Below are 23,664 nucleotides of genomic sequence, written 5' to 3' on the forward strand. Positions count from 1 at the left end.
ACCCACCAAGGAGAGAGCCTCAGGAGAAACCTCTTTCCGACACTTCAATATTGACCCTCCAACACTGTGAGAAAGTCAATGTCTATTGCTGAAGCCTCCCAATCTATGGAATTTTGTTGGCAGCACCCTTGCAAACTACCGCGTTTCCCCGAAAATAAGACATCCCCTGAAAATAAGACCTAGCGCAACTTTGGGAGAAAAAATTAATATAAGACACTGTCTTATTTTCGGGGAAACAGGGTAACACACAACACTAATACTTATACTCTCACTCTAGTCTCTGTGCCTGTATTTCCCGTAGCTTTCTGCTTTCCCCTTTCTGCCAATGATACAAAGGTGGGCAGGTCTGGAAGGAGGAATCAGGACAAGTTGAGAGGACCCATCTTACAAGGCTCCACAAAAAGCCATCCCCCTTGTCTGCCTAGAAAACTCATCCCAATTCCCCCCGAGTTACAGTTAGATTCTTCTTCAGAGCCTTCCACTCCTCAGGGCAGTGCCCCTGCTACAGTTTGTAAACCTGTCATAACACATATCTCACCCGGTTAGAGCTGTTTCCACTGCTGATCCCTTTGCCACCTCGGGCTTTGGAAGGAGGGGCTCATCTTTGTAGCCCAGTATCTGACACCTAGAAGGTAATCACTGAATATTGGTTTGATGGATGAATACATGAAATAAAAATATTTCCACTCCTCCTGAAATAAACCTGGAATAATTAAGTCCCCCATACAATTTGAAATAAAGCTGAATTTGTTCAGAAAAGTATAAAGTGATACAAAGCTAAAAAAAAAAGAAAAAAAAAAGAAGTAAAGTCTATAGGAAGAAAGTGCTTATTGATGAGTTTAACAGAAAGAACAATTGACCCTTGAACAATGGAGAGTTAGGGGCACTGGCCACCTGGGCAATTCACAATCTGGGTATAAAATATAAGTCGTCACCCACCTCCCCAGTATGTGGGTTCCCAACTGTCAGGTGACGTTAAAACAATGAGGGCTTGAATTGTGCGGGTCAACTGAACTGTGGTCAACTGAAAAAAAAAATTCACATTTAAATGGACCCAGTTCAAACCCACGTTGTTCAAGGGTCAACTCTAATTGAGAGTGAGGTCATGAAAAAGGTAGAGGCACAGATCTTGGGGCAGAACAATACAACCTAACAGGGCAGCCCTTGGGTGTGGACTTGACTAGACTTGAAGAAAGGAATCACAGGGGCAGTTGTTCTGGACCAGGCCCTACAGCAACCCTCATCATGAAGTTCAAGAAGAGAAGATTCAAAGAATACTCCATGTGCAGTATATGAAAAGGACAGTCATAGTCCTGGAGGTAAAAATGCCTTTACTCTCTAATAAACAGAATCATGAGAGTATAGGGAACACGCAGATAACAAAAATCAACTACTTGTGAGTTCTCATCTAAAGGGCAACAAAAGCAGATGAACTGATGCTAATGGATCCTGCAAGGGTTACACATCACAGCACCTGGGGTGGGGCAGAGGCCTGCTGGTGGGTAAGAAGGAGGTGATGGAGTCAGCTAGGATGGTGTGGGAATGGCGTGAGTAGAGAGACACAGGTACAGAGCCCTAGGGAGATTGCCTGCCTGCCTCTCCTCGCTGTCACTGCCATCTCCTATAAACAATGAACCTGGGCAATGTAAGGTGCAGAATCAATAGGAATCCAAAGACATAGGCACTACAAAGTGAGGCAAAGGAAAAAGAGAGCCCTGATTTTCCAAACAACGAGAGTGACCCAGGCAATCGTAATTTGGCAAGTTTGCAATATTGTGAGAGCAAGAAAACAATTTTTTAACACCGAGATGGAATCAACTCCAAAGTAATAAGATGCTAAACGTCAGGAAGGAAACACACATTTTAAAATAAGGCATGCCAAATTTGATTGCTTTTCTGATGGAATTAGAAGAGTGCTAGTTTAAGGGAATGGAGCAGATGGGATACATTTGAGTTTCATTAGAACATCTGGAAGGACATCGCACACAATTTCCTTCACAAAGCTAGGTGGTGTGGGCTTGAACATGAATTCAGGAGGCCAATCGGTTTCACTGGTAGGAAGGCATTTTAGAGGTGGCACAGGGATCCTACTGTTTAGGGTGCATAGAATATTCTTTTACATAATCTATAAAGACAGAAGGGTGAGAGTGGAAGACAAGAAAGGTGGAGATTTATTGAACAAGGGCTTAGACACTTGGTTAAAACCATCTGAATATAGAAAAAAGAAAGCTCACTAAGATATTTAGAAAAGTAAACACACTTGGAAAAATTGCAGAAATGCACACGCACAAGGAAAAAGAAACCAGAAATTAGTAACACAGAAAACTGCCTAAGGAAAACCTCTTTGCTAAAACCTTGAATGGTAACACAGATACAACACAGGTTTTACTGGCTCACACCATGTCACAATGAAAGCACATTTTGTATCTTGCCCCAAAGTAATATATATTTTTTTTTTTAGGTGCAAAAGAACCGATTTCCCCCCCCCCCCTCATCTCTGGATTTTACCATGAATTTTAACCGTCAACTTTAGCAATAAAATGATTAAAACAGATGAAGTGAGCCATTCTGGGTTGGGGACATCTCATTTGGTCTCCCTCGGAGATGCTGCCTTGCTTTTGATCTGATCCTCAGTGAGGCCCAGCTCAGCCGAGACTATTTGTGGACAAACGAATCTTCTCCAGGGCAGGCCTGACCCATTCTGAAAGGATCCTGAGCATCACTGTGAAGGTTTGCTGCTGCTGCTTTCAGAAACTTATTTTCAAAGTTAAAGAAAAATCTCTTACACAAATGCTCCTGAGCAGGGTTTGAGAAGTAATGATTATGTCCTGGACTTGTCCACTCCTAAGCTCGTGTGCTTGTCATCAGCTGAGAAGCTCCAAAGCCTTTATATCTGGGTTCAATGCCTGGCTCAGCTGCCTGTGGCTTGGGCACCTTAGACAAGTTACTTCCCATTGCAGTGCCTTAGTTTCCCCATCTAAAAGGGGGACAACATTGCCCTGGCCGGGATGCTTAGTGGTTAGAGCATCGGCCCACGCATTGAAGGGTGGTGGATTTTATTCCCAGTCAAGGGCACGTACCTGGGTTGCAGGTTTGATTCCTGGCCCAGGCACATGTGGGAGGCAACCTCCCCCCCCCCTCTCTGTCTCTCTTCTCCCTTTTTTCTTCCCTCCCTTCCTCTCCTTCTACTCTCTCTAAAAATCAGTGAAAAAATATCCTCACATGAGGATTAACACACACGCACACAGAAAAGGGAAGTGCCATCAATGTCTACCTCACCGGATTCAATGATTCAATGAATAATACTATGCAAAGCACACAGTGAGCCCTCTAGAGAGGTACAAGCTATTCCAAAACAGACTCACTGTGAGCAGATAACAAATTGAAAAGAGATAAGCTTCAGAGGAAAACTTTATATTCCACTCTAGAAGCTCAACAATGACTATTTGCTGAAAAAACAAAAACCAAATTCCATTTTGTCAGGATTACATAATCTGGTGATTTATCTTCTAAGCACACAACGCAGTCCAGAATGAAGGAGTAGGGTGAGGACCCCGGCCCTCCTCTGCCCCCTGGGCCATGTGCTTCTGTGCACAATGGATTTGCATCTACCCAGGGAGGGCACTGCCACCGCCTAACCTTCCTCCGTGGTTCTGAAGTGAAGTCATGTAAAAGGTGGAAACAATGTGCAGGGCTGCCTAAGGCGTAGGAAAGGAGTTTTATTTGGGACAATATAACAATGAACCAAGGAGGAGAAGGCATAGTAAGGGTCTGTGACCACAGTGTGGCTGTCAGAGCCACACAGAAGTGTAACTCACGTCACAGCAGTGGTGCCCATTGGTGAACTGTGCCATCTGTGAACTGTGAGCCTCCTTTTCCATCCTTGACTTCACCCTCTTATTCATCTCCACACCCATGATCCACCACCCCTGGCGATTCCATCTCATCCTCTCCTATAGACCCATCTTTGTCCCTCCGTGCCACAGGTGCTAACTTGGTCACAGCTCTCATTATTTCTTACCAGAATCCCTCTCAGAGCTGAGTAACAGAGGGACACAGAGGGTTTCCCGTCTCCAGCTTATTCCTCTCAAATCTGCTCTCTTCGCTCTCAGAACAACCTTTCTGCAGAGCTGACCGTGTTCATTCTCCCTGTTTAGAACCCCCTGGCGTACAACCCCTGGATGCCCTGGTCCCTTCTGACCTCTTTAGCGCCTTCTCTAATCACCTCCCTCTTCTCCTCCTCCACCAGCTGGCCTGAGAGGCTTCTGGTTCTCAACAGCCCATTTTGTCTGTCTGCCTTGCACTTGGACACTCCTGTACACCCCTCTTTACTTCTTCTTCAGAAGATGTAGACGCCACCTGCAGGAAGCCTTCCTAGTTCTCTCCCCCTCCTTTCTGTCCCTTCAGTTCCTCTACTATGACATTCATTGTTCTCTATGGGAATTGTTTACCTGTTTGCAAATGGCAGAAGGCAGGAACCTTTTCATTCCTCTAGGTTGCCTGCCCAGGACACATAGCAGGCCTCCCGCGCTATATGATGAGTGAATGGACCCAGACAATCAGCATACTCAGGGACTGCATCCAACATCAAGGCAAGTCAGAGATTGTAATAAAAATTGCACTGATTTTGTGAGCAGTGCACAGGAGGTAGAAATGGCCCACCAAAGGACAATAGCGATGACACAACCTAAACATTGGTATAACAAGTCAGCGGGTAACTGAAGCAGGCAGCCTGTTGGCCTGTGGCCCTTAAGTTCAGCCCTCCTCAGTCCAGGTGGCTTAGAACATGCTAGAATTTAGGCCAAGCCCTGTAGGAACTATAATAAAAATGAAAGGAGGGGCTGATCTTTAAATACAAACAGCATAGCAGAGGACCAGGAATGCAGAATGCACCAAAGTGACCCACCCACCCCAAAATCTAACCACGTGGCATCTCTGCCTAAGGTCTCCTCCATCCCCCTCTATCGCTGGAAGGCTGAAGTCTCACAGCCTCATTTCCCTCCTCTTCCTCATACCCACCCACGCTACATTACTAGTGATTCCTTTCATCGCTAGCATGTGCTGTTTCTTTACCCAAGGGACCCTTTCCCTCACCTTCTCCGGTTTTCCTGGCGAATTCCTGATCATCCTGGAAGGCTCATCTCAACATCACCTCCTCTGAGACGCCTCCCATGTTAAGCGCACCCCCTTGCTGCCTCCAATGCACCTTGTGATCTACCAATGTAACTGGACAGACTGTCTGTTTACATGCTTGCTCCTTCCTCACATTACATACCCATCGTTGTATCCCAGGATTCTAGCATAATGTCCCACCCAGATTAAGAACTCAATAAATTATGTGTTTAATTGACTTCGTTGAATTTCATGGAAGAGAACACTTATTTCAAGCCCAAACAGTGGTTAATCTTTTGTTTCATTTGACAATAGGGAACATCATTAAAATGAACTACAATAATCAAGAATTTGCAAAAAGACCTTCAAATCTGAAACTATGGGGATACAAAACCCTTTAGTTAAATAATCTGAAGACAAGGGCCATCACAGAAAATAAAATTTAATGGCTTTAGAGTGCAAGTAGACATCACATGATCTTTTTAGATTGTTTTCTTTAATAACGCATCAAAGCATTGTGAAAAGCCCCAAACCAGCTTTTTAAGAGTGGTGTTTTACAACAGGTATTTCTATTCTATTTTCACTGTGAGTTTATTCAGCATAATTGTACAATAAAGTAAAGCACTTGGCCTTCAGGTTACTATGCAGATATAGCAACATTATGCAATTAGATCACTGTAATTAACTGGAATAGCAACAGAGCCGATCTAATGGGGCCAGTTTGGGTCTGAGTGACTCATAAAAATGTTATGTAGTTAAGTATATTGGCACCTACAAGAACACTGGATTGCAGTCTACCTACAGCCTAACCGATCAATCCCTCCTACAACTAAAGAGAAAACAGAAAGAGAGAGCTTAGAGGTAGGCCATCTCACTGAACATTCTGCCCAAGAAGGAGCTGAGGTGCCATCTTGATTCTAATGAATTGAGAGAGATCTACAGACACATTGCTGTCAACATGACCAGGTTGACTTTCCGTTACTAGAAACAAGAAGAGAACAACATTCATCAAAGCTTATTTTGAAGACATAACTGACACATCCTGACCCATCACTCGGGCAGTACAACCGACTGAATATCCAGTAAGTGAAAACTAGCGTTAGAGGAAATGGAAATTAGCTTTCTTCTCCTTCTTCAATAATTCATATATGTCAAGCATGAGTGAATTAATAAGGCCATAAAAAAGAAATGTTATGTTTTTTGTAATAACAAAGGTTTTATTGTTGTTGTGTTTTGTTTTTGAGGGTGATTTTGGTTTTGTTTGCTTGCTTAAAATATGGAAGCATTCCAGTTTTGTTTTTTTTTAAAAAATATCTTTATTGAGTTTATTGAGAGAGGAGGGAGAGGCAGGGAGTGGTGAGAGAGAGAGACAGAGAGAGAGAGACAGAGAGAGAGAGAGAGAGAGAGAGAGACAGACAGACAGACAGACAGACATCGATGGCTGCTTCCTACATGCCCACTACTGGGATTGAACCTGCAATCCAGGCACATGCCCTGACAAGGAAATGAACCAGTGACCTTTTGGTGCACAGGACGACACTTAACCAATGGAGCCAAATGGGCCAGGGAAGCTTCCTAGTTTTGAAAGGATTCAAGCTAGAAACAGAGGGCATCCTTTAAGAACTGTCCAGTTACCCTTATCTTCATCAAGAAGAATCTAGCAAATGTCATATAAAATGTTTTAATCTTAATTTTAAGTGAGAAATAAAACAATCTAGCCATGAATTCACAAACCCACCCATCAACCTCTAACATGACTTAGTCCACATATATTTACTGGACGTAAATTTAGGAGGCTTCAGGGAGCACATGAGGGTGTGGAGGTTTAGTACCTGCCTTTAAACTGCTTACTCTACCGGAGGAACCAAAGCTGTCACCCAATCTTTGTTTTCTACTTCGAAATGGCTTGAATACATAAATACATTGTAATGTTTTAATTAGAACTGTATATATAAAATTCTGGAAGGATACATACTAAAATGTAGCGGTAAAGCAAATGATTTTATTTATTTTTGTGCTTCTCTATATTTTCTAACATTTTCCTATAAGGAGGATATATTACTTGCATAAAAGGGTGAAAAAAGTTATTTTATAAAAGATGAAAAAAAATCCCATTCTAGGTAGCTTTATATCTTGTCTAACTTTTGAACACTTTCAGAGTCTCACTGCCTAAACTCTGGAAAAGCCAACAGAATGTTGTTGATGACAAAATCTATAATAATTTCTGGTTTACTTGTCTATCTCCCCGTCAGGCAGCTTTTTGAGGGCCTGGAGTCTGTCTCTATTGTTAGAGCTTGTAATGCTTAATACAGACTGAGGCCAATTACAGGCACATGATAAATCCAAGGGGAAGAAGGCTGATAACAGGAGAGGAGGAAGAGACGGGGGAAAAACTGGAGAGTCTTATGGAAACAAGTAGTTAATCTAATCATTTTGGTGAAACAAAGCCAATTAAATACATTGTAAGCGTGTAGATGACATAATTGGTATGATGACCAGTATGTTGTACTGTTCAATCAACTCTTCTTTTGGCAAGAGTGCCCCCCTTGGGAGATGGCAGTATACATGATGTCTGGGAGCAGGCTGTTCCCCCACCCCCTTTTCTAGGGGGGATTTTAAAGGGATTTCAAAAATCCAAGTTGTTGTAAAACTGAAAAAATTATTTTTCATGCCTTGATTTTTATGCTTTTTCAAAGGCAGAGACTAACAAAGCGGGTCTAATGAACCAGGCATCACATTGTGCATACCGTCTGTGTGAGTGGCGCCCCCTGGCGGCGTGCAGGGGACCACCTGTGTGTATGAGGCCATCGTCAGCCATTCTAGGTTTGCTTGGGGCCCCAAGTTCTCGTCCTGGCTCTGATTTTTCAGGTCCATATGGTTTGAAGATATTGATTGACCGGGGTCATAATTTGGATGACGTATTGAGATGGGCAGGCTAAGGATGAAGGCAAATGTCTGTAAAGAATACAGGAACTCGCACAAAAGAGCAGCTAGGGTTTATTCAGCACCTACTGTGCATCAGAGGGCTCTCCATCTACGGGTCTATCTGTTAGTCCTCAGAATAACCATGCAGGCTAGATATCTCATTACTTTACAGATGAGGAAAATAAGGCTCAGGAAGGTTAGGCAGTTCTTCCAAAGGCACACCCAGCTCATTAGTGGGGGAGCTAGGATATAATCCAAGGTCTGCAGAGCAATGCCACTACCCTGAAGAAAAGCAGCAACTTATACCAGGGTTCTTACTGACACATCATACATTTAATCTTCTTCTCTTCCTCATCTTACTGTGTGTATTCTTCCTGCTTCTTGTCCATCCCCCTACCTCCTTTTCAATTGCTGTTCTTTCTTACGTTTTTGTGGCATTTGAGAAACCTTAGTTTTAAATTCTTTAAACAGTGTCGGCAGGTCTTCTGAGAAAAAGTGCCATCAAGTAACCTTTAAATCCTTAAAAATAATCTTTAATCTGCATAGCATGGATAAACATATTTAGGCTTTCAGGCACCTTGAATATTGGAAAATAATTCTCTTGGAATTTTCATATTTACACACACGCACGCACGCACGACCCGAATCATTTGTTTTCAATCAGAAAGGACAATTCCCTTTGAAATGATTATTCCATATTAATCTCACCCTCACCACCACAATGCCTGATAAACCAAAAGGGGGCTAACTACTGAGATTTTTCAGTTTTTTTTCTTTTTGTGGGTGTGTGCATAGTGTTGCACATATGGATGAAAAGTATAAAATCTATGTTAACAATACACAACAGAACCACCTCGGACGCTTTTCAGAATGGAGCCTGGATATCCTTGGATGCCAACCTCCTGAAAAATCTGTGAGTTTTATTTCCTGTGGCTACAGTGCTCCCTCTTTCATTTATTTATTTATTTATTTATTTGTTTATTTACTTTTTTAAAACCAAGCAAGCAGAACCTCCGCGTGAGACAATAACAGCTCCTATTTAGGATTTCCTAGTTTCTCTTCAGAAGAGAGGCTCGGGTGTCGAGAGGGGAAAAAAAAGATTTCCGTGAAAATCATTTAAAATGATTTAGCAACCAGCACCACAAAAGACAGACACGATGATGGAAGGGCATTAAAATGACAAGCACCTGAAATGAGACACCAAGGAAGGTGGCAATCTCAGGGGCCGGGCTTTGGTAACCATATGCCAATTGGAAACACGGACATAAACGAAATCAACCTGAACTGGAATTCAAAGGTATGCTTAGCGTCACGAGACGGGGGTAGGTTCTCAGAAGTTCTGCAAAAATACAGGTTTCCCCCCCCTCCAGTAAATATAAGAGAGAAAAACATAATACAATCATGCAATACATTTCTCCATAACAGAGGAATACTGTTCTACAGCAAACAGACATCTGCTTTGATTCCCTACCGGAAAAGATTTTTTAAATTTTTATAGTAAGTGACACTTTGTATAACAGCAAGCTTTCTGAAACGGCAGCAAACCAGTACGTCCGCTGTGAATATGGAAAATGGAGAAAGAAAACCAGAGGGGGGCGGGGTGATCTCCATTTTACTTTTGGTATTTAAATGCCAGACGGATAACAGAACACGGCAGTGCAGAATCAAATAAATTATTCTCAATTGTCTTATAAATTGCTCAGGCCTTCGGTCCATGGTCAATAAAATATACGCATTTGGCTGTGGTTTATTCAAGACTGCAGACATTCAGGGTGATCAATCATTCCAGGTGGCTTTTACGGCTTTCTGAGCATCGGGAGCTGTATGTCACTGAATGCAGGCATTTAATTAGTGGTATTATTAAAGTGCAATTTTCCGTATTAAACTATTTTCTATATAAACTAGCTTCTCGGTATCCTGACTTGTGAAGACAAGGTTATCTTGAGTTCACACAACAGACAGGTAATGCCTTGTTTTTGTCTGTGTTTTCTGATTCTACAGAAGGCATTCCTTTGGCTGTAAAAAAAAAAAAGTCTCTGAACAAATATTTTTCTTGTGTTACTGTCCTATACATGGTATTTTTAAAGACTCACCTGCATACTAACATTATATGTTGTGACATTTCTTTGGCTATAAAGAAAATGGCATCATCATTATCCCATGGTTGATGGATTAATTACAGCCATTCCACCACAAAAGTGCATGTTTGACAAATACCTTTTTTTCCAAGACTGGATAAAATAGCATTTTGAATTTTATTTTAAAAAGACAATGACAGCCCTGGGTGGCTCAATTGGTTGGAACATTGTCTTGTACACGAAAGGTTTCAGGTTCCATTCCTGATCAGGGTGTGTATGGGAGGCAACCGATGGATGTCTCCCTTTCATGCCGATGTTTCTCTCTCTCCTCTCTTTCTCTTTTTCTTCCCCTCTCTTTAAAATCAATAACATATCCTCAGGTGAGGATTAAAAAAAAAAAAAGACTGCAACAAATGACTACCAATTCAATGCATAAATTCTATCTCATAATGATCTAAATTTACCAATATAAATGACAGGAGGAAAATGAACCTGGAATGGTTGTGTACCTCACACGGTTCCTGGCATACATGAAGAAGCATTCAAGCAAACGAATCCACTTGATTAAAGGAAAATATTACGGACAAAATCCTTTATTACTGCTGAAATTCACTGGTGGTGACACTTAAGTTGCAGATCTTTTCTTTAAGGGTCACTTTTGTTAAAAGATCTCTAACAAGACACCGTTGCTGATTATGTAACACTGATGACAAGCTGCTGCGATTTCTCAGCTCTGTACCAAAAGATTAAAAAACACACACACCTAAACACATTGTAATGTTTTTAAATAAGAATATATTCCTAATCAGTTGGGACTTCCCAGTATAGTGCTAGATGTCTCGAATAATTATAATAGGAGAAATGACAAATGATGTAAAGAGTAGTATCAGTTCTCATAAAATTCAAACTTTGTAACATTTGAATGGATATCATGGATGAACAAAATATCCCTTTTCAGATGGTGTGCAATATAATTAGCTGGAAAGGTGTGCCGATGGTTCTGATCAGCCAGTTGAAAGGATTATCAAATAAACAATCTAGCTATTGCTGCTTCACTAATAAACTAATCCTTCTCAGTGACGAATATTAATAATCGCTTTTGAAAAAGATTGGAGCCTAGCTTTTCGAATCACTGCACGCTTTCCTGCAAATACACAGTAAGTAAATCAACAGTTTGTCTAATCACCAATACTGCATACTTTACTATAATGGATATAAATAATTGTCGCTAAAGAATAATCTGTTGTGTGTTCAGATAAAGCTATAGATATCTGGCCTGTTACCTAGCAACTGGGCAAGAAACTGCCATACTGCAAAAAAAGAAAAAAAAATTCCTTATTTTTTTTAGGTAGAGAGAATGTTCTGAAGATTCCACGTTAAGATGTTAAGAAAGCCAAAATATACAGTAAGGTAAAATTGTAAACTATCTTAGGGACATCTCTGATCTATGTTTAGAAACACAATATTGAAAACAGTCAATATTTAGGTCTATTATATGAGCTGGTCACATACAATAAGACGCTGCGCAGTTTTTGTTTTTTGTTTTAAGAACCACCACACCTTGTCTACAAAGGAATCCCGGCAAGATCTTATGTACTGATTTGTATTTATTGAAAGGGTGATGCTGACTCTTTCAAAACACAATAAAACTGTTCTAATTAGTGCTCTGTCAGGGATCCCAATTATTTCTTACACTTCATGGAACAGCTTACGGCATTAGATTGATATCATTAGGGGGAGTCTGACTTGCCAGCTCATCTCAATTTTGCTTTAAAAATCTGGATTCCGGGACTGTGTGTGCCTAAGAAAGACCTCCCTGCAAGAGCAATAGGTGTTTGAGACAATTACACGATTGACTCCTAGAGTCTACAGAATCCGCATGTGGAGGCCGTTGAGACCCCGCGTGAAAGCAGAGTCTTCCAGAGTGCGGTGCAGGCTGACCGGCCGTGGCCACAGGATGATGGTCACAGGGCCCTGAGAGTGTGGTGAGCCTCTGCAACAGGCAGAGGTTGTCCCCGGCAGAGACAGCTGTGACAGCCAAGGTCCTCACAGCACCGCAGACGCGCTGACAATGCACTCCGGCGCTGGTGCAGCGTGGGACGCGTCCACTCATATAGAGAGACACACAATTCACAAGAGCTCTTCAAGCGATTAACACGGAATGAATACAAAGAAGCATAATTAAGGAAGGATGAAGCTGCAAATTAAGTGTTTGGCTGTGGGACCCACCACCTCTGTATCCATTGGCTTCTACTCACTCTCACATTACCACCAAACCCGTCTTCTTTGATTTGAGAAGTAATCCGCATTAAATGTAATCCGCTAAATAAATCGTATTTACGCAGAATCAATAGGAGGCTGGAAATCAATCCATTTGGGGTGTGGGTGTTGGGAGGAGGCAGTGGTTCACAAACCCCAATGTTTCTGAGAACTGGTTGAAGGTGACTGGTCTTGTGCCCTACACCTGGCTTGAGAGGAATGGCTATGTACGGATTTTCTTCAAGACCTTCACATCCACAATCTCATTCAGTGCCCACAGCCTTGAAACCCCGGGAATACACACATCGATCCAGCCACCTGACTGGTGGGGAACTGAAGCTAAGAGGCTGGCCCACTGAAGGCCACACAAGCAGGTCAGCAGCAGAGCTGGGACTCGTGTCTTGATTCCCAGGTCAACGTCTTTAGGACAATGTTATGCTTTTAGTTGAGTAAAATTGTTTCACTTTGTAGAGAGAAGCCTGCCTTTCAATTGCTATATGCATTCTATTCACATACACTGAGTGGCCAGATTATTATGCTCTCTGAATGCATAATAATCTGGCCATTAAGTGTATATATATATTAGAGGCCTAGTACATGAAGAAAGGGAGCAAAGGGCTGACTCCACATAACTGAAGACTCCGGGGCCCACTGTAAGGGGAGTCCCTTGAAGTTCTAGGTTACCTCCAGCATAACTACAAGTTCATAGGAAACGCTTCAGTTAATTATAAAAAGGCTGTCTTTGGCCTCTTCCTCTCCCCCTCTCAAGTTGGTGAAATGAATGCTGATGATAGGGATAGTCCACAAAATATCCGAGAAAGCACAGCCCAGAAAATCTAAACAAGACTACAAACAAACAGCTTGAGCTATCTCTCTGGACAATTTCTGCCTCCTTCTGCAGTTTCTTCAGACTGCAGAAAAAGCAAATAGATGTAGGCAATAAAAGAGCTCGAAGAAGAAAGCAAACTGATCCCTCCAAAAAGGTGGGAAGGGATTTAAGAAGTTACACTAGGACTGGGCAAAGCTTTACCCAAGTACCAGCAAGATTAAAAAAAAAATAGCATGGAAGATATGCATGCAAGGGAGGAAGGAGGTAAGGAAGGACACAGGGGGGCAGAGAAGAAGAGAGGAAAGGAAAGAAATAAAATGCAAGGGTCACAGCATAAAGAACTAAGTCTAGAAGAACTTTATTCAAAAAAAAAAAAAAGAAGAAAATCCTCACACTTCCTACTATGCAAGAATGGTTTTAGTAAAAACTGAAGCTTAATGGCAGAATAATGAAACAACTGAATGAGATGAAAAGAGAGACTGTGGACCTAAGGAAACAAATTAAGGTCCAAAGACATCATTTTAGGATCAATAAATAAATTAGAAACATCCAAAAACAGAGCAGACACTTCTAAAATTGAATTACTGGCACAGAGAAAGAATTGACATACTGGCAGTGAATACAGATGAAAATGACAAAAAGATTAAATTATAAAGAAACTAATAGATAAGACAGAGAGACAAAGCTGATCCAAAAGAAGAATAATTGATGTCCCCATGTGGGGAACAATACACATGGAATAAAAGGTATCTTTAAAGGTTTGATACAATATCATCAGATTTAAAGAGCTCATTGATTGTACTGCGGAAAATTTTGGCAGAGCATTCAACACCTAGACTTAAACCTAGCTATGCTACTAAGTCACAAGGATAAAAAGAAAGAATTCTTCGGGATCCAGGCAGAAAAAGCAAATTATCTGTAAAGGGTGGCCTCTGATTTGCACAGCAATAGTGATTGACAGTAAACAATGGAACAATGGCTGCAAAATTATAAGGGAAAGCACAGCACAAGTATAGTACACTCAGCCACGATAGTGTTCAATTTTAAAGTATCAGGAAGGCAGCCTCAAATATATATATATGCCGTGAGAAATGCAGTAGTCATGAATGACTCTTTCTGGAAATGAGAACAAAAAAGCAATTGACAGTGAAAAGGAGGCAATCAAGAGATGAATCAAAGGACTCTGCCAGAACTGGAGAAGCTATTCTAAAGGCCTGAAAACCACAGGGTCTATTTTAATAGGAGAACTTTTACTACCTAAGCTTAGTGATTATGATTACAGAATAGAAAGTGTGTTATAAAGATGATCTATATACATTAATTAAAAGTATTCATTGAGAAGAGGTGATGAACAATCAAATGACAACACAACTTTTTTTTTTACAGCGCAGAATCGATCTCATGTATTGAAAATTGGAATATGTAGTTTTTAAAAAGCACACGATGATTCCAAATCTGAGGTAGATTTGAGGGAAGCGACGGAAGCTCCAGTTTCAAGCCCCCTCAATGCCACGGGAGACTTGCTTTCCCCTAGGCTGTGGGAGGTGTCACAGCAAAGCGTTCACATGAGCATGTGTTGGCAAAATTTGTAAAATAACATGCCATTTTGTTCCCAAGGAGTCCCAAATTGTATAATCTTCCCACAACATCTCAATCCCTTCCTGCTGAAACATCTTCACGTGTTTCATAACTGTTTCTCTTAACCATGAGGGGAGATCTTTTAGGAACTAACCCTTGTTGGAAGGAGGCATTCCTTTGAAGTTCAACAATTCCTTAGCTCTTCTTACTTCCATCTTTCCTGCTGCTAAATACATGAAAACGCACTTTAATGCTTTTTATGTAAAAATAGCATCTCCAGTAGGATTCCATTGTTGCCACTGTTATACAAGCATTTCTTTCTATTCATGCATTCAGTGATTAACCCCTGTGTATATACAGGTACAGGAAGATGCTTTAAATGATATTAGCCTATTGTTATAGATGGTTACTTCTGGGTGGTGGAATTTAGAATAATTTAAAAAAATTTAATGTGTATTGTGTGCATTGCCTGAACGATATGACCACATATCAAATATCAAAAGTAATACAGCGATTATATTTGCTTAACAATGCCAAGATATTAACAGATATTACTCTGGATGGTCAGAACGAGGGGGAGAATTGTGATTTTCTTCTTTGTATTTTCCTACCTTTGTGAAATTTCCAAAAAGCTGTTTGCATGTTGACATTCTCCCTCTTCTTGGTGCACTGCCTGCTGCTGCCCTGGTCCAAATCACTACCACTCCTCAGCTGGACTGCTTCTACATGATCTCTCTAGGTTCCATTCTCACCCTGGTAATATCCAATCTTCACACGGAGGCCGGGGTATTCCTTGCAAAGGCAGACCTATCACACACCTGCTTTCACAATGCTTCTCACTGTGTTTAGACTAAAACCCTTTGCCATGACCAGCAAGGCTGACCTGAGTTGGCTAGGATGCAGCCGCACTGGCCTGCTGCTTACTGTTGCCCAAACGCATCGCGCTTACCCTGTGCCTGGAGAGCACTTTCCCTGCCATCTCTGCCTGTCTGGCTGCAACTCACCATTCAGGGCTGTGTGAGGGGCACCTTCTCACGGACACCTCCTCTGAACACCTCTTTAAAAAGTAGCATCCTTGTCCGGCCTGCATGGCTCAGTGGTTGAGCATTGACCTATGAACAGAAGTTCACATTTAGATTCGTCTGGGCCTATGCCTGGGTTGTAGGCTCCATCCTCAGTGTGGCGCGTGCAGAAGACAGCCAATCAATGATTCTCTCTTATCATGGATGTTTCTCTCGCTCTCTCCCCTCCCTTTCTCTCTGAAATAAATAAAAATATATATTTTTAAAAAATAAATAAAAGTATTATAGCATCCCTCCCTTCAGAACATTCTCAAGCACGTCACCCTCATAGCACTTACCACTATCTAAAATTATCTTCTCCATTTATTTATTTACTGGCTTTGTGCCCCCCCCCCCCCCCCCCCACTAAGTATCTGCTCTGGAAAACAGGGATCTTGTCTATTTGGTTCATTGTTATATCTCCTGCCCTAAGAAGATTACCCAGAAGATAGCAGAAACTATTTTCCAAGGGAATGAATACACATGGAGATTGTCTTGCAGCTTAAAAAAGAAGGGTTGTGTTTGCAAAGCTGTCTGTTCAGCTAGTGGTTTAGAATTCAGAATGCATAGTCCTTCAAATAAGCCTCAGTATATATAATCTATATATATAAAAGCCTAAGCGAGCATTACAACTGAACAAGTGGAATGACAGGTCGACCAGTCACTATGACACACACTGACCACTAAGGGGCAGATGCACAACACAGGAGCTGTCCCCTGGTGGTCAGTGCACTCCCTCAGCCAAGTTCCCTTGGCTGTTCCCCTTGGCCGGCTCCCATTGGCCCCTGGTGCCAAACCATTAGCAGACGACCTGCTTCTGGGTCGGAGTTTCCTATGTAGCAGAGCAGCTCCCTCACTGTGATCTATTGAAAGTCAGCCCTCAACACAAGGGTTTGTCTCCATCCCATCCTCTCCCTTCCCTGGGGCCACCCGTCCACCGTGATGGCAGCACGTTGGTGAGGGAAGGAGGAGGGGGGGCGGAGAACCTTCTGTGCCCAGCCTGGCAACTGTTGCCTCCTCTCCCGACCCTGCTGGGGCCTTTGGGCCTGGGCTGGGATGGGTGGTGGTGGACAGGGCCCCTTTCCCAGGGCGGGGGCCAAGGACCAGCTCCTTCCTTGGGGCCAGCGAACAACTTGCAGTCCCTCCCCGCCAGCCAGCCAACCTCCTACATCCCCCCACCCCCACCCCCTCGTGCACAAATTCCACTTACTGGACCCATAAGAGGCTAGGATTCTGTATCTGTGCCAAAAATATATATACTAGAAAATCACATGAGGAATGATCAATGGTATACTATATAGCAGTTAAAAGAATACTTTTAATTTATTTAAATAGACAAATTACAACTATTATTTAGCGTTCATATTGGTGGAAATACTTGTCAGTTTTCTAAAGGGGACTCTAAGCATTTATAAGGGCTGTAGAGCTTTCTGGTCCTGTTTTTTTTAAATTTTATTTTATTATTATTATTACATAAAACATCACTTTAAGATGGATGATGGCTTTCTGCTCCTTTGACAACAGACATATCCCTAATACCACCCTGGATCCTTATCAGTCATGACTTGGGACAGTGTATCAAAAACATAAAACATGAGCCCGCCCGGAATGGCTCAGTGGTTGAGCATTGACCTATAAACCAAGAGGTCATTGGTTCGATTCCCCGTAGGGGTTCATGCCCCGGTTTTGGGCTCGATCCCCAGTGTCAGGTGTGCAGGAGGCAGCTGATCAATGATTCTCTCTCATCATTGATGTTTCTATCTTCTCCTCTCTCCTTTCCTCTCTGAAATAAAAATATCTAAAAAAATATAAAAGAGGAAAGAGCACAATTATTTCCGGAGGCAGGAGAGGAGATGAAGAAAAGGGTTAAAGAGGATGTGATTTGAGAGATCCCTGAGTTCAGAGCAGTGCAGGAGAGGAGAGAAGTCAGTGCTGAGTGGTTGGGAGAAGATGGGAGAGAAGAGTTTCTCTTGCTAGTTAGTAGGGAATTACTTAAAAAAAAATATTTCTTTATTGATTTCAGAGAGAAAGGAGAAGGAGAGAGAGATAGAAACATCAATGATGAGAGAGAATCATTGATCAGCTGTCTCCTGCATGCCCTCTACTGGGGATCAAGTCCACCAACTCAGACATGTGCCCTTTGCCGAAACTGAACCTGGGACCCTTCAGTTCACAGGCTGATGCTCTATCCACTGAGCCAAGCCGGCAAGATGGAATTTCTTTTTTATTAATTTTTTTTTTTTTTTATTACTAGTAGGAGGGAATTTCATCTTCTAAATAAGCTTGGTTCCCAACTGGAGTGGTTCTGAGTGGATAAAAGGAGGGAGAGCATATGTGAAAATGTTGAAACTTGAAAGGGACTGTATCTTTCTAATTTGAAGCTTTGTCCCAAATTTGGTTTGCCATGGGTTTTTATGACGAATCCACCAGTAGCGTGAAATAAATAGCATCATTCATATCAGGAATATGAACCAACCCTTGGGAGGTGTTCAGGAGGCTATGCCAGACCTTCCATTCCGGAGGGAAAACTATACTACAAGAAAACAATTTGAGCCAATTATTTTTACACTAAGTTGACAGTTAAGATAGAAAAAAAAAATGTATTAGGAGCCAAGAAATACTGCATATGGTCTGCAAGTCTTTTCTGGAGAAATGAATCATGGAGATAAAGAGAAGCCGCTTCTTTTTACAGTTACATTTTACATTTCTAGAAAAATAACTACAACACGGTCATGGTTTCTAAACACAGGGAAATGAGACTTTTATGAGCATTACACAACACAAAACATGCCACCTGTTGCAGTTACAAATATGTGCAAGCCACTCTCAAGCCTTAACACCAAAAAACCAGACCATAAAACTTATGGTCACCAAAACATTATTATAATGGAAATGCGCTAAAATGACAGGATGCTCAAGTAGTCTTAACACCTAATTTTTCTTTTGCCAAGTGTCTTGGTGTAAAAACGGCCACAAAATCTAGCCCTGGGACTTCACTCTGTAGCCCTGGCCAATCTTATGTGAGCTACAGAGTGGAGGACCATGTAACAGTATGGTCACGCAGCACTGAGATTGTGCTGGGGGTGCCCGATGATCCCAACAAAGTCTTCCCGTGCACTTCAAAGGCACTGTCTGCAGTGACAGGAGTGCTAAGACAATGGTACACATCTCAATACTGTCATTGATTTTCCAGAGCAAGTCCTTGTGCTTAGTCCTGTGAACTTTCTCATTTCAGTTCATGGAACCCAAACCCCAAAGAGATGTATCCACAAAAGTCCATTAATAGGACAACTCTGTTTTGAGATTTACATACAAGCACACTATCAGGTATTTCATAACAGAGGGGGTCAGAACATGTATTTTTGCTTCTTTCCGCTCTAGTCTTATTTTGATCTCTGCATTTCCTATTGCCGTATGAGAAAACCACCAGGAATACTAGTAAGTTTTTGCTCTGTAAATACCGGAATTGAAAGATACTGGTAAACGATAATTTTTTTTAAAGGAATTTATCTTGGGTTTTCATCTAAACAAGCTAATTAGTCTCACATTAAAAAAAAAAAAAGACTCAGCTTAACCATATTTTGATTTGTAAAAAAAGTACCTCATGATTCTAGGAAGAGAAAGCAAAAATGAGGTGAACGAGAATGGTTTTCATCTCCTGCAAGATTTGGAAGGAAGGTTCATTTTTACATGAAAATCACATCTACACAAAAATAGAATTCTGGAACAATGCATTATTGACAGTTATGTGGGAAGACAAATGCAGTCACGTAAATGTTCTTTCTCAAGCAAATTATTAAATATATTGACAGTATTGCATTTTGAAAACAATCATTTTAAAGAAAACAAATATTAACACAAAAGTAAAATCACCATAAGTATTAGAATCTTTCACTCAAAGAAAAATGCCTACAACAATTTTTCTAAGGCTTATTGATATAATTCGCTATTCAATTCAAAGGGAAAAACATTTATGCTCTGTTACTAGTTTTTGTCCCTGGAAGGAAAAAAAAAAGGCAACCAACTGATAAATTTGGATTCTGTCCACACCTGTGTTAATTACTGGTGGCCTACAAAAGACCTGGACTTCAATTACTGGGATTGGTACTTGTAAATGGTAACCAAGTCTGAGTTCCTGCTACAAATACAAAATGTGTAAAAAAAAAAAAAATCAAACCTATCTATGGAAATACAAATATTCTACTCATGGTTATTAATGAGTTTAATCAAGCAGAACTCCTAATTAATTTTGCTAATTGTTCATTCCTCCTGGGACATTAACTGGCTTGATGGTGATTACTGGGACATACTATATGTTGACACGAGCATCTGGCCAGAAACAGGGACATCAATAAACTGTATCCCGGTGTGTCTACAGACTCTGCCAATGCAATAAACATTGACGTTGCCAAAGCATTTATTTCAATATAATATTTAGAGAACGTGTCTGACTCCATTTAGAGGAAGAATAGACCTGCTTTGAAACAGAGGGTCCTCAAAGACGCCTATTCACTGAATGATGGGATGGGAATGACTTGATAATCAATTGGAAAACATCTGTTTGCCCACATTTAAAAGAGGATAATAACATCAGAAATAATTATCGGAATGCCTTTTCCTGTACAACGTACTGTCTGCTGATTTATTCCCTATTTAGAATATGCAGAGTAACTTTAAACAAATACTACTATTTTAAAGAAAGCAATTCCTTAACATGTCATTTTGACTGCACCGTATTAGAATTCAATACACGTATACTAATTTGATTAACCTGAAAACTTTTATTGATAGATTGTTAATAACTGTTCAGTGATTATCGGTTTAAATTGCTGATGAATACATGCACTTACACAGTTTTGTTAAGAACTAGTACCCCCCAATATCTTATAAAGACTATATAGCATGCCGTATCTATACTTCAAACTTATTTTACTGGAGAGTTCATCTTTAAGTAGAGGCAAGACGCTTAGTTCTCTCTGATCCCCCCTTAGCAGAAATGTAACAATACAGGGTTTCTCATTCCTGGTACATGGATAGATTGTCACTCTACTGTCCCTGATGAAGGAAAAACAAACAAACATTGCTTCAAAACTACAAGTGTCAAAATTCATTAAACAAAATAACTCCAGAGCAGTAAAGCAGGTCTTGGCAATTAGCAACTGCGGGACAAAGTTCCCATCTCTGGACAGAGCACTGACTGGTCACTGCTTTTTCCAACATCACATTTCCCCTGCATTCTGAAGTTAAAAAAAAAGAAAAAAAGAAAAAGCCTTTGCCAGTGTTTCTGTATGACCCTGTCACAAGCATCCCAGGTAGTGAGTATCTGTTTTCCCCTCAGTTGTACCATTTACTCCTCTCTCCTCCCTCAGAGTCCGGGAGGGTCACTGCCATCGCACCAAGCACTACCAGGACAGACAGAACAATGGAACAGAACACACCTGAAGGAGCCTTCCAGTGGTGTACCGCCAGCACCCGTCACTCCACGACTCTGTGTTTTCCCAGAGCCTTGCACACTATGGACTCAGATAACCCAGTCACTGCCAGCATCTCCTGGCCCCAGCACAGTGGCTGAGCACAAAGAACACGGGTTTGGGGGGAACCTCAGAGAGGTTTCCTAATCTCACCTCTCTTCCTTCCAGCCCCGAATCAACTCTGGACTTCAACACGAATCTCACAGATTCCCACAGAGGAAGGTGACAGTCTCCCTTGGTAACGTTAAGAAAAGTCTTCAGGTGTGCCTACATTCCAACAGTTTCCTCTCATTCTTGTCTTTCCAGATGCAAGTCCCCATAGCAAGCATGTGAATCCAATAAGCGCGCCTAAGCATCCTTATCGACCCCAAAGTTCCTATGCCTCCAATCGACCAAGACAATACGTTCCGGGCATCTATGCAGGAAGGGGATTGCATTTTTCAGTGTTCTAAAAACTAACAACAGAAGTCGCTCATCGAGGAGAAATGGTAACAGCAGTGAGGACTAGCCTTCCTGGCCAGTCTCTGAAAAGGCAAAGCCTTGAAGGGCGCGGGGGTGGGGGGTGGAGAGGGAAAGAGGATGGGGGCGCGGAGGAGACGGTCCATTTGTTTTAGGGGCTCATGTCTACGGAGGGCTAGTTTTCTTGGAGGAAAATAAATAAATAAATAAATAAATAAATAAATAAATAAATAACCCCACGGCGATGGCAGCAGCATCCTTAATAAAAGCAAGTCCTCGTTTGGCTTTGGCAAGTTTTAGCCTGGAGTAAAATTTACCTCCAAGTTACAACCGCGGAAACGGGGATTTCGGTGGAAAGGCTGACCCGACCTTCAGGAAAGCAGCGAACTTCAGCCTCTGTGACCATTCCAGGCGGCATAGCGCCGGGAAGTCCCTGCCCACTGCTCCCTCCGATTAATCAATGCGTGTAAAAAAAACAAACAAAAAAAAAAATACGAGGAGAGAGGACGGCGCTCCACACCAGCCCTTCCGGCGCCCATGCTACCTGGGCTCCTGGCAGGCGGTGCCGAGCGCGCGTGGACATTACACGGGATGGCGTGGCTCTCTCACGCCGAAGACAAATGACCTTTGGAAAAACACATAACTCGTGAAAGTCAATCCGATTGGGAAGAAGACCCGGCAATGTATTGCTCCAAACTCCTCGCAACCCCAAACCCCAAAGAGGAGGGAAAAGAGATGGCAAACGCACCCAACCCGAGGGGGTGGGAAACCCATGCCAAACCACGTTGTGGTTAAAAAACAAAATGAAAAAAAAAAAAAATCAGCCCACACGCGAGAGACCCAAAGCCTAGGCTGCAACAAATGCCCCGACAAACCCTTTCCGCAGCCTCCCCGGGTTTTCCGAGACTGGCTTCCTCTTTTCTTTTTTCTTTTCTTTTTTCTTTTTTTTTTTCCTCCCCCCATCCCAGCTATAGCCCCACTTCCCGCAACCGCAACTCGCGAGCGGGGGCCGCGGACCGATCGCGCGGGGGCAGCTGTGCCCACGCCGCCCGCGGCCACGCCGCTACTCACCGAACCGCCGGCGACTAGCGACGGCAGCGGCCGCGGGCTGCGCGCCGGGATCCGCGGGGACAGACGGGCTCGGGCCGCGGAGGAGGACGCGGACACGTGTGTCTGGACGGACCCTCCTGTCCGCTAGCCGTGGCCTCCGAGCATCTTTCTGGGGCCCCAGCGAAAGGACAGCGAGCGAGCGACCGGGCGAGGGCGGGCGCGCCGCGGAGGGTGGGAGAGGCGCCGGGCTCTCCCCGCGCGCTCCCCGCGCTCCCGCGCGCGCTCCCGCCCCCGCCGCGCGTCCCCCCCCCCACCCCCCCGCGCCCGGCCCCACGCAGCGCGCGCCAGCCCCGGCGCGTCCTCCCCCGAGCGCCGTCTCCAGGGCAGCTGGCGGCGCTCTCCATTGTTCTGCAGCTGCTTCCCGGGGGCGGGCGGGCGGGGAGGGTGGGACAGGCGGGCTCGGAGGCCAGGAAGGGCTTACCGCTCAGCCGACCCGGGCGGAGAGGCGGAGAGAGCGACGCGGGCGGGCGGACCCGGGCACGGCGGGCGCGCGGGGGCTGCAGGGCGCCTAGCACGGCGGGCTGCGGGCGCGCGGGGACTTCCTCCTCCCGCACGCGCTCCCGCCCGGCGGCGCCCGGCGCATCCTGTGTTACTATGGATATCTCGCTGCTCGCCGCCCCCTCCTCGCGCTCCGAGAGGCCGCCCGCCCGCCCGCCCGCTGCAGAGGCGGCCGCGTGGCTGCTCCGCGGGCGCCCAGGTGACCAGCTCGCAGCAGCAGCAATCACTGCCTCCGCTGCCGCCGCTGGGGAGAGGAGGTGTAGGAAGAAGGGGGAAGAGGCAGG

General features: G+C 43.2%; 1 protein-coding gene across 21 annotated transcripts in view; it reads right to left on the reverse strand.

Moving 5' to 3' along the window:
* The window catches only part of ANKS1B (ankyrin repeat and sterile alpha motif domain containing 1B), a 774,190-nt gene that overhangs the window by 111,580 nt on the left and 638,946 nt on the right, over nt 1-23,664 (reverse strand). Inside the window, exon 1 of one of the 21 annotated variants that reach the window (XM_084876374.1) lies at nt 23,304-23,505. The exons of 19 other annotated variants lie outside the window; for them this stretch is intronic. The gene's annotated coding sequence lies outside the window, so the exon portion shown is untranslated. Of the gene's footprint in view, nt 1-22,843; nt 23,094-23,303; nt 23,506-23,664 lie in introns of those variants that run through there. One more of the 21 variants, XM_084876373.1, reaches the window with a different exon arrangement.

This window comes from Pipistrellus hanaki, assembly GCF_964339955.1.
Source record: "Pipistrellus hanaki genome assembly, chromosome: 3".
NCBI lineage: Eukaryota > Metazoa > Chordata > Mammalia > Chiroptera > Vespertilionidae > Pipistrellus > Pipistrellus hanaki.